Here is a 14986-nt window from a genome sequence, read left to right as displayed (position 1 = left end):
TTCCCCAGCCACTCTGAAAGCACTCTGCTTTGGGAGTGGCTTTTCTCACCAGGGAAGTGAAACTTTCTTTTAATGCGGTTCATGGAAAGTTTAGCTGGTTTTCTTTCTCCAGCCCACCTAAGCTGGAAAGACATCAGTACCAACCAAAATCCAGTATAACTGGCCATCTGTGGACAGCTATTTTCAACTTGCAAGGAAGCAATCCCACAATTGCAATTTCTTGTCTCTCTCTATGTTAATGGTGGTGTAGCACAACCACGGAAAGAGCTGTACTGAATTGAGTATAATTATTGTACAAGCACTTTCAGATGCCTTCATCCAAAAAAAGGAAAACAAGGATTAGATCAATTCTAGGGGTCCTCTAAGTATAGGAAGAACTACCAAAAAATTCAAGGGTAACAGAGGCAATGGGCTGCATAGGATGAATTTTATTTTGTCTTTAATGATATACCATGGGATATAGAAACTGAGCTGTGGAGTATAAACAGTACAACCACGAGGCATAATGAATGGATTTATTTCTGATCCAAAGTCTGCTATCAGTAACATCTATCATGTTACTGCTTTCAATGAGATTTGGATCAGTCTCCCATGAGCACCATGTAAGGATAAGAAGTCAGACAACAAGAGAAACACAAGGATAGCATCATTTCAGCAGTGTATGTGAGGGTAAAGTTTACTTTCCAGAAAAATAGGACCTGGGAGATGCCACATATTATCAGATCACTGGTTTACATAAAGCAAAAGCTTTTATCAGTACCAAAAGCCTTATGGTCACATACAAAAACCAATCAGCAATTCCAGGAAAGCAGCAGCTGGGTGTTCCTCCTGTTTGACAAAGGCACATAGTAGCTTCCCCATGTCTGTGAGGCACCATTTTTTCTTTGCTGGGTAAGTTTTCAGCTGGATTCATTCTCAGTTCACCTGATCATGTCACATCAACACTAGAGCCAACACAATGTAAGGGTGAAGTTGGGGTAGGGCCGTATTCTTTCAGTAGCAGCCAGGACTTGGATCAGTTTACACCAGTCCTGAAACCACAGATACACAAAAAAACCTAAAAGATCTTTTACAGTGCAACAAAGTAAAAGCCAAGAGAACAATTCAGGTTCAAGAAACCAGGTATTTGGGAACAAGTAAGCTTGTACTTCCAGAGCAATGCACTTGGCCCTTCTAAAGAGCAAGAAACAAAGATCTGAACTGACCCCCAAGGAAGAGAGGAAGGTGTCAAAGCCCTAATCTAGCACCATTCCTCTTTGACTGGCTTAACATTCTCCGGGCAGATAATTCTCCTCCTGATTACAGGGTGATATTTCTCCTCCATGAAGTACAGACAATTTCTGATAAAAGGTTCTGTATGTTTACCACCTACCCTGCTTTTAGCACAAATCCAAAGAAAGCACCCTGCTCCTTTCCCTGGGATGAGTCTAACTCAAAGGCAGTGCACTACCCACAAACACTCCAAATTTACACTCCCATTCTAGACCAGAGTGGACTCTTGGTCACAATGTTGCAATCTGGGTCCACCCTCTGCCTATTTTGATTTGGCTGAAGCCTTATCCCAGCTCTGCCTCCTTTTCTCTCCTGTTTTTCACTGCTGCCCTGGTGGTCCCTGCACACTGCACAGCTGCTCCTCCTTCCCTCCTGCCTAAGCTAACTCTAAAATGCCTCCTTGGACCAGATGTTTTCCACGTGTTTCACCCCTCTATTTTCTTCCCCATCCCCACCTCTTCCAAGGCAAGTAACAATCTATCTCCTTGATCCTTCAGACCCAATCCTAAAGTATCCCTTAATCGACTTGTCCAGCTTGGTTCCGTGGCAGGCAAAAAACAAGTCTCTGCTTTTTCCTCCATGAGCAGAAGACAAAAATAAGCCTTAACCTTGGCACTGCCTTTAGTTTCCATTTCACCTTCAGATTATCAGCTTTGGCTTTGGTAGTTTTTGGCTTTCTTTCTGCATTAAATTTTATTTCTTGGAAATATTTTGTTAAGAACGATTAATGCCTGTATGACTTGCCACTTTTCCTTCTAATCGTCCTGTTTATTAGCCACCACTGAAGATTTATTTACAGGTACAAATCTTAAGTTTATAGGTACTTCACAGGTCCCATCCCCCTTCTCTGTGACATTTCCCACTCTCCATCTGTCTTTCCTTGGCACCAGTGCCTGCAGTGGCAGTAGACATTTACACAAATTACCACCACACTGCTTCATCTCTCAACAATCTACTTTGTTATCAGCCCAATTCAAGCCAGTTTCACAAGTTTATGATAACTGTGGATAAGACCTAAATCAACAAACTCCAGCTGGACCAGCACTGTAACACCCATTTTAAGGTACTACAACTTCCAGTCACTTCAGGTTTTGCAAGAAAGGGATGGGTGCAGCGTTTCCATCCCCTCCTGTGCAATGTCATGTTTCTCCAAGCAGGCCTACTCACTTCAGCCCAAGTCCTGAACATGGTGATCACTGTACCAAAGGAGCAGTAAACACACCCCATAGGCTGGTGGATCTCAAGGACTGGGTGAGCTTCCAAGCACACAGTGCCAAAGCTGCCAAGAGAGAGATCAGCAGAAGATCTCAAGCACCTACAAACCTGAAAATAAAGTCTTGCAGATTTTGTCTAAACCACAAAATATTTGTCAATAGGGGTTTCATTCTTTCGAGTCCTGACTCTGGTCTCAGTCACAAGCACAGAGTAGCTGGTGGCTGTGCTGCTTCTGCATGCCCTGCAGCTGAGGCGCTTGTCCCTGACAAATAGCCTTGAGCTGGCAAGAGGGGACAGGGCAGACAGCTTGAGCAGCCCCCTCACTTCACTGGCAACTGTGTCAGAGAACAAAGGCCGGTGGCAGGACATCCCTTTTCTGACAGCATTACTCCTGAATTTGCTGTCTCTGGGAAAATAGCTCTCCAGCATGTGATTTCCCACACAACACAAGGGCTCCAATAAAAACTCTTGCATTCAGCCAAATGTTTAGTATTCCTCTGATATCTGTATATTAAAAATTACTGTGGGGGTGAGGGAGAGCAAAAAGAAGTATAATACTCTGAAAATATTAAGTGTAGCACTGGGTGAAGAAAAAATTTGCTTTCCAAATGCCACATGAAGATTTATTGCAGGAACAAAATGGGTGCGTAGGCACTGAAAAGCCTTAGGCAAACTGCTGCATTTCATTTTCTGCATTACCCAGAGTCTCTCTCCAGGACTTGAGCTGTGTCACTTCACTTTTGATATTTCATAAACAGGCAAAAGTTTACAGTAATGCTACATATTTTTAAAGGTTGTATACTCAGAGTCTTTCATGATGCCCACTAAGACGGTCAAGATTTGTATGCATTTTAATGATGAACCTGGCTGTGTCAAAATCGCTGGGGAGTCCTGCTGCTCTCAATACTGCCAACAGACAGCACGGAGGAAAGTAACAAGCAATGGCAATTCTTTCTCAACACCAACTATCTCACTGCTTCATGTACACTTCCTTTTGGACAATTTTGGTTTTAAAGAGCAGAAAGGAGGGGTTTTGAGGGTGGGTGGCTTTTTTGTTACTTGTGGGGGTTTTTTTGTAGATTTTTGTGGGTTTTTTTGTTTTGGTTTGCGTTTCTTTTGGGCTATCTAGTGCCCTAGACAGCTCTGCTCAGTGCCTGCTCATCTTATAACATCATTATTTCTCTCTTCCTATACAGTTCACTAGACTTAGAGATTCATTGAGATTCCATTTGGCTGGAAGCTCATTATGCACAGTTTCCTATGGCTCCCAGATAGAACACTTTGCAAGCAACAGATAAAAATATCTGTACCACTCTTTGGTTTTCAATTCCTTGATACCGCTGTTAAAAATAAAAACGAAACGTCTCAAGAACTCAGTATTAACCTAGGGAAAAGAAATTTAGTTCTGGAAGCATGAAACAATAAAAGAAGTTTCCCCAGATGGAACACAGAGAAAGGAAAAAATGTACAGAACTCCAACAACCAAAAGGTAATAAAGAACACTTGCATTTTGATCAGGACAGAGCAAAGAAACTATATGTATGCTTTTAAAGACAAAGACTATTCCATTCTGTCCCATCCTCAATACCTGCAATACACTTGCTATCAGATCTGCATACTGAACACATCACTTGAATGTTAAAAAGTGGCAAGAGAAAATCCTCCTATGCATTCCTGACCATTTCATATTCGAGCTTATCTCATAGTTAACAACTTCATTTCCATTCTTTACTACCTGCTAAACTCATTATCTTGCTTCATTTCCCATTTTCACTCTTTTAACACTTTCTGATTTGTTAGTTCCTAGATCTGCAAATCCCTTTCTCCAGTCACCACCATCTCAGAAATCACTTTTCCTTCAAGCATTTCTCACCCTTCCTCTTACAAGCAGCCATTCTCTATCTTATTATCTAGGCAGGATTGAAACTGGTGACTCTACAGTGCAAAGAACAGGTCTTATTTATGTTTGTGAATCCTTGTCTAACTTCATGCTGCTGTGTAAATGTTTAATAGGTACTAATGCATTTGCTGGAACAAGCTGCATGCTAATACTCAGTGGACTGTTTGGATACAATCCTTGCTGACTCTCAGAAGCTTCTGGAATAAAACAAAATGCAGTTTTTTGGTGACACTGCAGTTTCAAAGCTAAAGGATCCAACAGCTGAAGCAGCCTAACAAATCATCGTAGTACCGGAAATGGCTTTATCTACTCTTTCCTTGTTTGAAACAGGATAGAGTTTGAAAGCTAAGCACTATGGTGGTGAGGCTATGTTAGCTACAGCCACTGTACCTTATCTCCTCTACGTTATCTATCTCCAGACCTCCGAGGTCTGGAGATAACATTTTAAACAAATCTTTCATACCTTCGATTTCTCCTTAATGTTGGCTGAAGAGAAAAGAATGGTCTTGTCCTCTTTTCACACTGGTCTGGCATGATTTTCCTGTGGGCTTGACTGTATCATGGCCTGTGTAGAATTAATTGTGAAATAGAAACCCCAGTGGCAGATCAGATGTATAGTTTTTATTTCAGGCACTAAATAGGAGCTGAGTGATTCATAAGCACAAGCCAGCATACAAGTAGCAACTGCTCAAGCAAACGGAATGAATGATGTCTTGGCCTCAGGGCCAATGAACAGCGATGCTAACAGAGAAAATGCAACAAGAACAGCAGGAGTGTCAGGCCTACATGTCGTCAAGTCTCATGGAGACAAACAAACCACATCACAAATTTCCACAATTTGTGTGAAAGCAAAACTTTGGGGTTTGTTGTTTCTATATCAGGTTGCTTCTAACAGTGAGATTGGTGATGACAAGTCTTATCACAGTATCTTTAACAATTTGTGCCCCATTGCCATGAAATCCAAGGATATAAAGAATCACTGTTGTGGCATGTTTGTAGCGGCTCTGAAATCAGGAGTGCTGGGTGGTGCCCATCCAGCCATCTACCTCCAACACTGCATCCGGATCAGGTTCTCTTTCCTGTGAATTTTAATATAGTTTCAAAAATAGTACTCCTGATGACTTATCCTTGAAAGAGAATTTGACCAAGAGATGAATTGAGAAGGTTTTCCCAACCGGCAGTCTTCATGTGAATTAGGAAAGAAAAAGAGCTAAATCTGGTAGAAGCAAGGCCAAGCAAAAGACATCTCTATTAGAAAACAATCCTGTAGCAGTGAAATCTGTTGGACTTTATACAGTTTATTCTGTGGCATAAAGCATATGCTACCACTTCAGTCTTTAAAAGGAGACTGGACTTAGCAGTACAAAAATACATTGCAGGGCCACAGGTACACTAGTATGGCAGTAGAACAGACAAGCTAATAGCTATCTTTTCTCTCATGTTCAAGATTATGCATGACAAGATTTCAGTACTAGTCAACATTTATTTTCCTGCAACCAACACAATTTTCAGAGTTCAAATTTGGTGCAAATTACAATCTACTTGGGAGGAAAGGTGTACATGATTCATCAAGTGATGATTATTACAGACCTAAAGAAAGGGGCAGGGAGGAGAAAGGCTGCTTGTTGCAAATGAGTTAGGGACAGAGACTTTCAAAAATATCAGAACAGAAACACTTTAGAAAATCTGTCCCTGTATGACTGAAAGCTGAACTCTTTACAGAAATTCCCACCCAGTTGCAAATGTTCAGCACTTGCACCAAAACCTGTCCCCAGCTCTCTACCTGCTGTAACTGGTGCCAGGAATATTTCTCGTAAAGATGTAATAATTTCCATGTATTTTCTAGCTCATCAAATACCAGAGAGCACATGTGAGAGAATTTTCACAGGATAATGTAAATCTTTTGGTGAAGCCCTCATTGTTTGAGGATATTATTTTAATATTATTTTCAAATATTGCATCATGAGCTGGACAAGTGGAACAAGGCCTTTGTGCTTAATGCAAACTGATTTGAAGCAAAGAGAAGATATAGATCTGTTTTTTGTTTTATATTGCCCCTAAAGAACACAGTTTCAAGTACCCAAATAAATAATCAAAATAATAGAAAGCAGAGCAATTAATCTTACATGATCAATTCAGAGTTCACAGCTTGTAGGAACTCTGAACCTGTTGCTGCAAGTGTGCCCTCCATCTGTGAATTAGTTTTGTCAAGGAACCCAGACCTAATTCACAACAATGTATTTCTGCAGAAGTCATAAAACTGCTTTCATAAATGTTTTGCTTTGTCTCTGGTTCCTTTAAAATGTAACCAGTTTGGACTCAGATATGATTAGACTATTTTGCATTCATTCTGGTATTAACTGAATTATGATGCTTTGTGTATTCACAGAAGAGTCATGTCTTCAAAAGGTTTGTTTCAAGGATGAACTGGTAAGCCTTGGGGACTAAGAAGCCCTTTAAAATTGGGGTCAAGCTAGGCAGTTAGATTCAAAAATAATAAATAAATCCATTTGGAGACAAAGGCCTATTGTATACCAGTGTTCCAGAAAAACCCATGGGTGGCTGAGAATTACTTGGGAAAACTTAGTGGAAATTAATTCCGACTCATTCTCAGTTCTTTCTTCCACACTGAAAAGAGGGGTCTATGGAGGCAGAAAAGCATTGGTGAGTTCACACAGGGTGAGGGAATATCTGGCATTGCAAATGCAGAGCTAGAAAATTTCTTGTACCACTGAAAGAGAGAATCCACACCTTCCCTGCCTATGGCTCATTGAGAACCCTGGCCACCACCAGCTCTAGTTACAAGAGGGTGGTGGATACTTAGAAGGTACAGGGAGGAATAAAAATTGCAGTCAAAACTTATATGACACAATAGTTCAAAGAAACCACTTCCCACTCTGTTCAAAAGGAAGAAAAAAACCCCAAAATACAACTAAACCCAAAAAAGAGTCCCACTGTTCCCCATCATAAATTGCTTTCTGTTACTAGGCAGGCACTGTTAAGCTGACATGTACAATTCATTAGAAATTAGAATTTTACTCGGGAATTTTGCATTTATATATATATTAATCATTAGGCTACATGGTTCTTTACATTTGTTAAAAAAAAAATCATGCTGTATTATGAGCTTTTAAAGCGACATTTATAGAAAAACACTATTCTTTACTCTTAACTTTGCAATCATATGTTAATAATTATCACCACAAAAGCTATTTCAATTCTTCCAAGTTATACAACCAACTAGACAGCAAAGACAGCTTTGAACCTTTGAACATCAGGTTCTTATTTACCATATTATCCTATTTTTAGGTCAAAACTTTACACATTTGCTGAAACCACTTCCTCTGTGTCAGGCAGTTCTCCTGGTAAAACTCCTTCAGGTACCAAGCTGCTGAGGAGGAATAGTACAGTCTTGATTCAGTGCCAAACTAGAAATCCAGACATACTTACAGAAAGTGAGGAAGACTCCCAGACTTGGCAAGGGAAGGAGACAGTGCCTCCTTTATGCTGTATTTTTTGCTCAGGAGGTGGAGTATTATATGGGGAATCATTAATTAACAGAAACTTTGAAACTACAGTCCACCTACTATTAAATAGCTCTGTTCTTGTTCCTCAGCCTCTGAAACATCTATCATCTATTATCAGGCAGCCTAAAATTGAACACCACTTGCAACAGTGTACAAAGAGGATGACCACTGTTATATGCATTAATCTGAATTCTCTAACTTAGTTCTGATTCAATGCAACTCTCTGGAGAAGACCTTTGAATTCTGTTTGAAATATTGAATTCAAAAATCAAGGAAGTCGTCATCTCCTACCAAAAGATTTAAATGTCACTTCTCTGGAAATTTCCATAGTGCCATTTAGATGAACAAGAAGAGAATAACAGTGCATAACATACATTTACGTACTTTTGGCAGAGCTCGGAGAAAGAGAAGCTGCAGCTCTACAGGTATGTCCTGGACTCCTCCTAGAAAAGAAAAAAAACCTATAATGTAAATGTTATAGAATACAATAATCTAATGCAGCTGTTAGAAAAAAACCAAAACCAATAAAATGCTCTCTCAGTTTAAAATAAAAGAAACCACCACCCTGGGGTAAACAAGAAAATCCGACAATTCTTTCTAGCCCATCAGTTCAACTAGCCTTGCTAGCCTAGCCTCTTAAAGCAAAGAGTCACCATTTGCCTACAAATCAGATTTTATAAGACAAGATCCTCCACGTCTGTATGAAACCCAAGGCAACATCACTTGTGTTTATTATTCTGTAAAGAGAAGCAGTGCCAAAATTCTGCAACACCTACTTTAGCTGCTGAAATCCAGAGAACTGAATGTGCTGCTGTTAGCATTTGGAGACAGGAATATGTTTTGATCTAATATATCCTACAGAGACTCACTTGGTGTCAAGAAGGTACTACATTCCATAGCAAGTTAAAATAGAGACAAATATGAAACACTCTGCATGCAACTTATGCAGAGTAACTTCTACTCATTATATGTGAATTTTTTCAAGAGTGTTCTAAAACTTCTAAAAATACCATAGAAGTCTGCAAATAGCTAAATTCTCCTAGCTTGCCACAAAAAATGACAGTTTGATTGATGTATATGAATTTTCTAATATTACTTTTACTACGTTGTGTTTAATTCAAAGTTATGTGAGAGGCAGGACTAGTACAAAAGTTCTCATATACAAAGAAATCTGCCTCAGAACTTTGGCCTTTACTATTTAGTCAGGTACCTTCTTAAGCACTTGCCAAGGACTCAGCCTGTGGATACATACCTATATATACTTATACAGTGAGTCTGCCACTGCTCCAGTGGAAGGTGACCCTGCACATGGTGAAGGGCTCAGAACTAAGTGATCTTCAAGGTCCCTTACAACCAAACCATCCATGGATTCTAAGATTTTTCTAACCTACTGGTCCTTTTCTCAATCACAAGACTTATGCACGTGTTAATATGTTCTTACTAGTACCCCAGTCAGTGAAGAATTTTTCCCTCCCTTCCACAATGTTGCTAAGGGGAGTAAAATGCCCTTCAACTTTCCTTCCTTTTCCTCCTTCTCGAAAAGCAACATGCCTCACTGCTTCCTCATACCCAGAAGTAAGGACTGGGGCCAGGAACATGTCAGCTCTCTTCATTCTACGTCCTCAGTTTCTAATCCTTGTTTTCTTCAAGAGTCAATAGATAAACCCTACCAATGGCACAGTTGTATTTTCTATTTCTGTCCTATACTTACTCTAGATCACACCTATCCAATGTCTATCTCGTGCTGTAATGCCAGTGCTGTTATGAAAAATACAGTTTCACCCCTACCCCATGTTAATTTATGAGGGGCAAATGCTAACTACAGATTGCCTATAATGTGACAAACAGATTGTTTACCTGCACAAAAGCTTTTAAACTCAAGACATGCCCTACCCTCAGCCACATAAATAAATGGCTCTAGAAATAGAAACAAAACAGGAGAAAAAAATTCAGACCTCTACAAAAAATAAAGTCTTGGATAGCTTTTGCTATAATTTACAGTCAAAGGCTGAGAACAGTTAAGTGAGACACATATACCGATTCCAGCAGGAATTGCTCAAGGGAAAACATGGATTTTCCATGCACCACAAAACAGCCAAAAGCCTAAGTATACTGGAGCAAACATTAGTTTGAATAGCAGCAATAGATAAGAATGGTTCATGTAAGAGTTACTTATCTAATGTTAATTCAGAGCAGCAAAGGACAGTTCTTTCCATTGGTCTGCAATGAAGGAGAAACTCTTTGAAAGTCCAATTAAGTTCAATCAGTAACACATGCTTCCTACGGATATTCCTGAAGATCAGACACACATTGCAGCTACATTCCAAACAGCTGGAAAGGCATCAACAGCAAAATGAAATCCTGCTTTTAAACTGATTTACAATTTGAAGAAACACTATCCAGGATGCCACTCATTCCCTGCAAAAGGATCTGGTGAGGCAAAATATGCAGTGATTTCCTTTCTGGCAAGTGCAATAGTCTTTTTGGTTAGGTGGCAATCATGCAGCTTCCAAACACCTTGAGCAAGATAAGACTACAGTATCCAAATTATTATTTTTTAAATTAAAGAGAAGGAAAAATGGGGCTCAAGCAGATTTTTAAAATTACTTAGAAATATGAAATGTTTGGATACCCAGGTTGAAGCAGCAAAACCACATATTGTAAATACCATCACTAAAGATGATACAGTACTGGAAGTTGCTGGAGGTAGGAGGAGATATTCTGGGCAACCTTCCCTGTATCTCATGGAAGAAATCTCATTCATAACTACGAAATCATCCTTTCCTGTACTTCCTAATTACTGTTCACTGTGAACTTTTCACTTCTCCCTTGTGCACTGTTCAACCTCGCAGATTATACTTCTGTTAAGCACAGATGATACCTGTTAAGTATTCAAGCATAAACCAGGTAGAAGACCTGGGAAAGAGAATGTATCTGACAAAGCTGGATTAGACACAGTGAGAGCTCTGGAATAATCACTAGAACTTTATGGAGCTGAACTCCACAGCTCAAACATGCTGCCAAACATGATCCATGTTTAAAAGAAACAAACAAAACCAAACACACACATACCTTCCACCCCACCCCGCCCCCCCCATACACAATACAGAATCACACACTTATTAGAAAACAATGAGCACATCCATCCTTCTACCCACAAGAGTCTAACACAGGGCCAATTCTTGCCTGCAAAAAGTAGTTTGTCACATCAAAGGACGACTGCTCTACCACTGGAAATAATGTGACGGCTGTCATTCTCCACATACTACCTGTGAAAGACACACATGCCTGGTTCTGCAGTGTACATGACACATCGGAGTCAGCAACCATGTCTGTAAAACCTGAGTGCTGGGGAGAAGGGAGGAAGGAGATGGAAGGGAGCAGCATCACTGCCTCTGTCATTTTGGAGCACTTGCACCTTTTCATCACAAATCAGTCCCTGTGCAAGATACTGAAGGTTTTACTTACAGTATACACTGATAATAAATAATTTTTCCCAACTTAGTCACTAACTTTCAATGCCTTTTTAAACAAAGAGCTAGGAAGAGCATCAAGAAGCACAGCAAGTAGTGCTGCTGTTGAAAGGTCTTATAACAAACATGAATATGCCTTTGGAAAAAATTACTTATGTAATGAAAAGAACAAGCGAAGATCCCTAAAGGAAGCTGAAGGGACACTTTTCCCTCCTCCTCTAGCCTTATGAGAACTGTAATCTTAACAACCATAGTTGTTCAAAAGTGGGTGTAGGACGATAGGGGAAAGAAAGAATAGCATTGTTTATAGTACAGCAGGAGCCAAATGAGGAGAATAACTTCTGTGCAAGAACGGAAGAGTGAAGGGAAATGGGTAGGTAAAGACAATTGTAGGATTTGTACAGTACAGAAGAGAATCCCTTCCATGTAGGATGCAATTTCTTCCATGGAAAAGATGTTTCATCCATGGAGCTAGCTGACGTAACTCCTCTGGAATAGTAACCTTTCAATGTTTATCTGTAGTTCTGTTACTAGACAGGTTCTTATAATTAGCACTTTATCAGCTAAAAAGTCAAAACATTCCTTGCGCCAATGTATTTAGTCTTATGTCACCTTAATGAGATGGGTGTCAATTAAGCCTGAAAGAAGTGTCTGGTATGAATCATAAATACTTTAAAGGTTTCTCAAAGTATGAATAATCAACACTTTCTGAAAATAAACTTCCTGGAATAAGCTTCAGGGTCACTTCACCTCAATAAGCCTTTCTGATATCCCGGCTATTCCCCCTCTTTTATAACTAACAAGACAGAGGTGCATAAAGGCACCAAAGGAATCATAGGTATAAACCTAAAAGGAAGGAGTTATTTTTTCACCAGTTGTCAAGTACTTCAGCTCTCACTAGGAAAATTACATTCCACCTGCAGAATGCTATACAACTGTTTGAAACCCCATTGAAAGGCATCTAATAAATCCCACAGGATTGAAAACAATGCCTACAAAAGCTCCATTGCATTCTAGCACCCACACAAGCTTCTCTATGGACAGATTAAGCTAAGTCGTCTGCTTGTTGACCTGCATAAGTATGACATTAAGTACTCAGTCCACAATTATGGAAATAATTCCTTAACTGAATTGTGTCAGGACCAGAAATAAATGCAGAGCCCATATTTTCTGCCTAAGAGTATTATTTTACCACAATTACTTCTATGTGGACTGCTTCTCTACAGCACCAGAGGAGTCCAACCAGCTGCTATTTATACATGTTTTTTTGTGAACTGCTTCAAGGATGACCATGCAGAAAAGAAAGTCTGCCTTTAATAGATTTAAGTCAGATATGGAGGGATCTGCCACTAACAAAAACTCCCAAAGGGTCCACACACAGAAAAGTATTGGAAAACAATTATTTTAAATGATGGTACGTTAATTAATGTCCTGAAAGTAATTTCTTTAAGCTTCTTTACACAGTCTAAATAGTCACACTACTATATGATGCTCTCAGATAAACAGCTAAATCATCTGGAAATGCATGCTGCAGCAATGCAAAAATACACCAAAACAAAGAGAAAAATGAGCCCCAGGATTTGATGGAGCTGTGACAAGCATCCAAAAGGAACACATTTCAACATTAAACTTCTTCATGTTATTTCCAACTGATTTTTGACACTAGAATTGACTTTTAATAGATGTGAAAGAGATAAATGTCTCATTACCAAAAATAAATTTGTCTGTTAAGGATGACAGAGAGAGGCAAAAGCATTGCACTGCCTATTATGGTATTGAGCAACAGATTTCACTCCCTCTGCTATATGCCCATTTATTAAAAATGTGGCAAGCTTTACGAAAGAATTCCTGAGCTTCTTTGGTCCTCTCTCTAATTCTTCCATAATTCTTTGTATATATAAACATGTCAGGTCTGGAAAGAAGTGGGGCATGGACATAATTTACCACAGAGCTCTTTTTCTATTCAAATATTGGTAAGAAAACAATAAAAGACAAAAGGGGAATAATGCAAAAAGTTAAAACAATGAAACAAATGTGCCTGCAATTCACTGTCCAACCATCAGATAAAGCTTCTTAGAACAGCAGCAGAAAAGGCAGAAAAATAATGTTTTTCTGCCTTTTTGAGAGAGATCTTCTCTCTCTGTGTCAGAACTAGATGCATCAGCTCCCAATGAGCTGAATCACGCCGCATCCTGCCTGTGCTTCATGAACATGCGAGACACTACTTTAATAGGAAATGGGAGCTGGCTTTAGCATTACCAGTGTGTCACGCACAGCCACAAGGCAGCGAGCCCTTTGTTCTCTTCCCAATGGGTTGCCTTTGTAAAATACCCTCCTAAGGCCAGGCAGAGTAGTAGAATTTATTCTCAAAATTGATCTAACACAGACAGACCTCTCGCTCTGTAAAATACACACATGCACACACACTCTCACAGATAGCCATACTCACAGATTTTTGCCTTTCTTCTTGTTCGCTTTTGATGAGGTAAAAATCACTCCACAAAGCAAAACTGCACATCTGTGCAATCAGAACAGTTTCTGTTCAGATCACTGTTACACTTTAAGTAAAAGAGCCTGGAAAAAATTTATCTGGAATATTGCTGCTTATGAGGTTCAAAGCTAGATGTACATGTAAAACCAGAAGCATAAAAGCCATATCATACATAAAATGGGATCCTGTGTTTTACTCCACTATTCATCTGTCCTTTGAAGCAAGTCCAGTTGAAGCAATTCCTCACTGGCATGCAGGAGGGCTAGATAGCCTAATAGGTCTCTTCCATCTCTAAGCAATTCATGCCTTGCATGGCTTATTTTAATTGATTTATCTTACTGGCTGTTTGTGGGCAGAAGCATGTGCCTCATGCAAATGCCAAGACCACTCTTCCTTTGGGATGCTATTGCGTAAATGGAAGTGAATCAGACTTAAAACAAAAAGCATGATTTATTTCTGAAGGATTAAGTCAATACCATCAAGCATAGTTTTTACATACACAGGAAGAAGCTTCAATACCACCCTGCAAGCATTACATTAACCAATCTAGCCCTTTGTGGGCTTCACTGCTCCTACTTCACCACAGCTGATACCTGAGCTCTCTACAAAGATTAGAGCTTTAACACCTCGGGAACACTTTGAGCAGGGATTTCTAGTGCAATGTGCCCCGAGGCAGAAGCCTTGAGGCCTGACACAATCAGCAAGACAGAATAAATACATGTTCTAAACACATGGAACTCTTAAAAGTGAAAGAATGCTCCTCTTCCTTAAAACTATTTCCTTTGTGCACATTTTTTATCTCAGCAGAAACTGATGGTGACATTTCAAGTCAGTAGGAGGAAATGCTGCATTTGTGGCCTTAGCTGATTAGGTCCTCAGCTAGTACAAATCAGGGCAGCTATGTGTATTCATAACTCAAGAGGAACACCAATTCTGAGTATGCTTTCTGCCTTAAGGAGCTACTGTATCATCAATTCAAATCACAACATTTATTGAAATGACATTTCTGACCAAAAGAGCAAGAATGGAACTTCAACTTACAAGACGAAGTACAGAGCAGAAGGGGAAAAAATCAGTCTCTTACCTTTAAAAACTTACTACATATTTC

The 14986-nt window shown here is 39.6% G+C and overlaps 1 protein-coding gene across 6 annotated transcripts in view; it reads right to left on the bottom strand.

The window, feature by feature from the left end:
• The window catches only part of SORBS1 (sorbin and SH3 domain containing 1), a 208431-nt gene that overhangs the window by 111364 nt on the left and 82081 nt on the right, over positions 1–14986 (bottom strand). For 4 of the 6 annotated variants that reach the window (XM_021548366.3, XM_031505236.2, XM_021548444.3 and 1 more), the window contains one exon: positions 8299–8357. The gene's annotated coding sequence lies outside the window, so the exon portion shown is untranslated. Of the gene's footprint in view, positions 1–8288; positions 8358–14986 lie in introns of all 6 variants that reach the window. The other 2 variants (XM_021548389.3, XM_021548396.3) reach the window with 1 other exon arrangement.

Source organism: Lonchura striata, chromosome 7, assembly GCF_046129695.1.
Source record: "Lonchura striata isolate bLonStr1 chromosome 7, bLonStr1.mat, whole genome shotgun sequence".
In the NCBI taxonomy this organism is placed as follows: domain Eukaryota; kingdom Metazoa; phylum Chordata; class Aves; order Passeriformes; family Estrildidae; genus Lonchura; species Lonchura striata.
The sequence above is the reverse complement of the archived record's forward strand: the minus strand, read 5'-3'. Positions and strand labels throughout refer to the sequence as shown.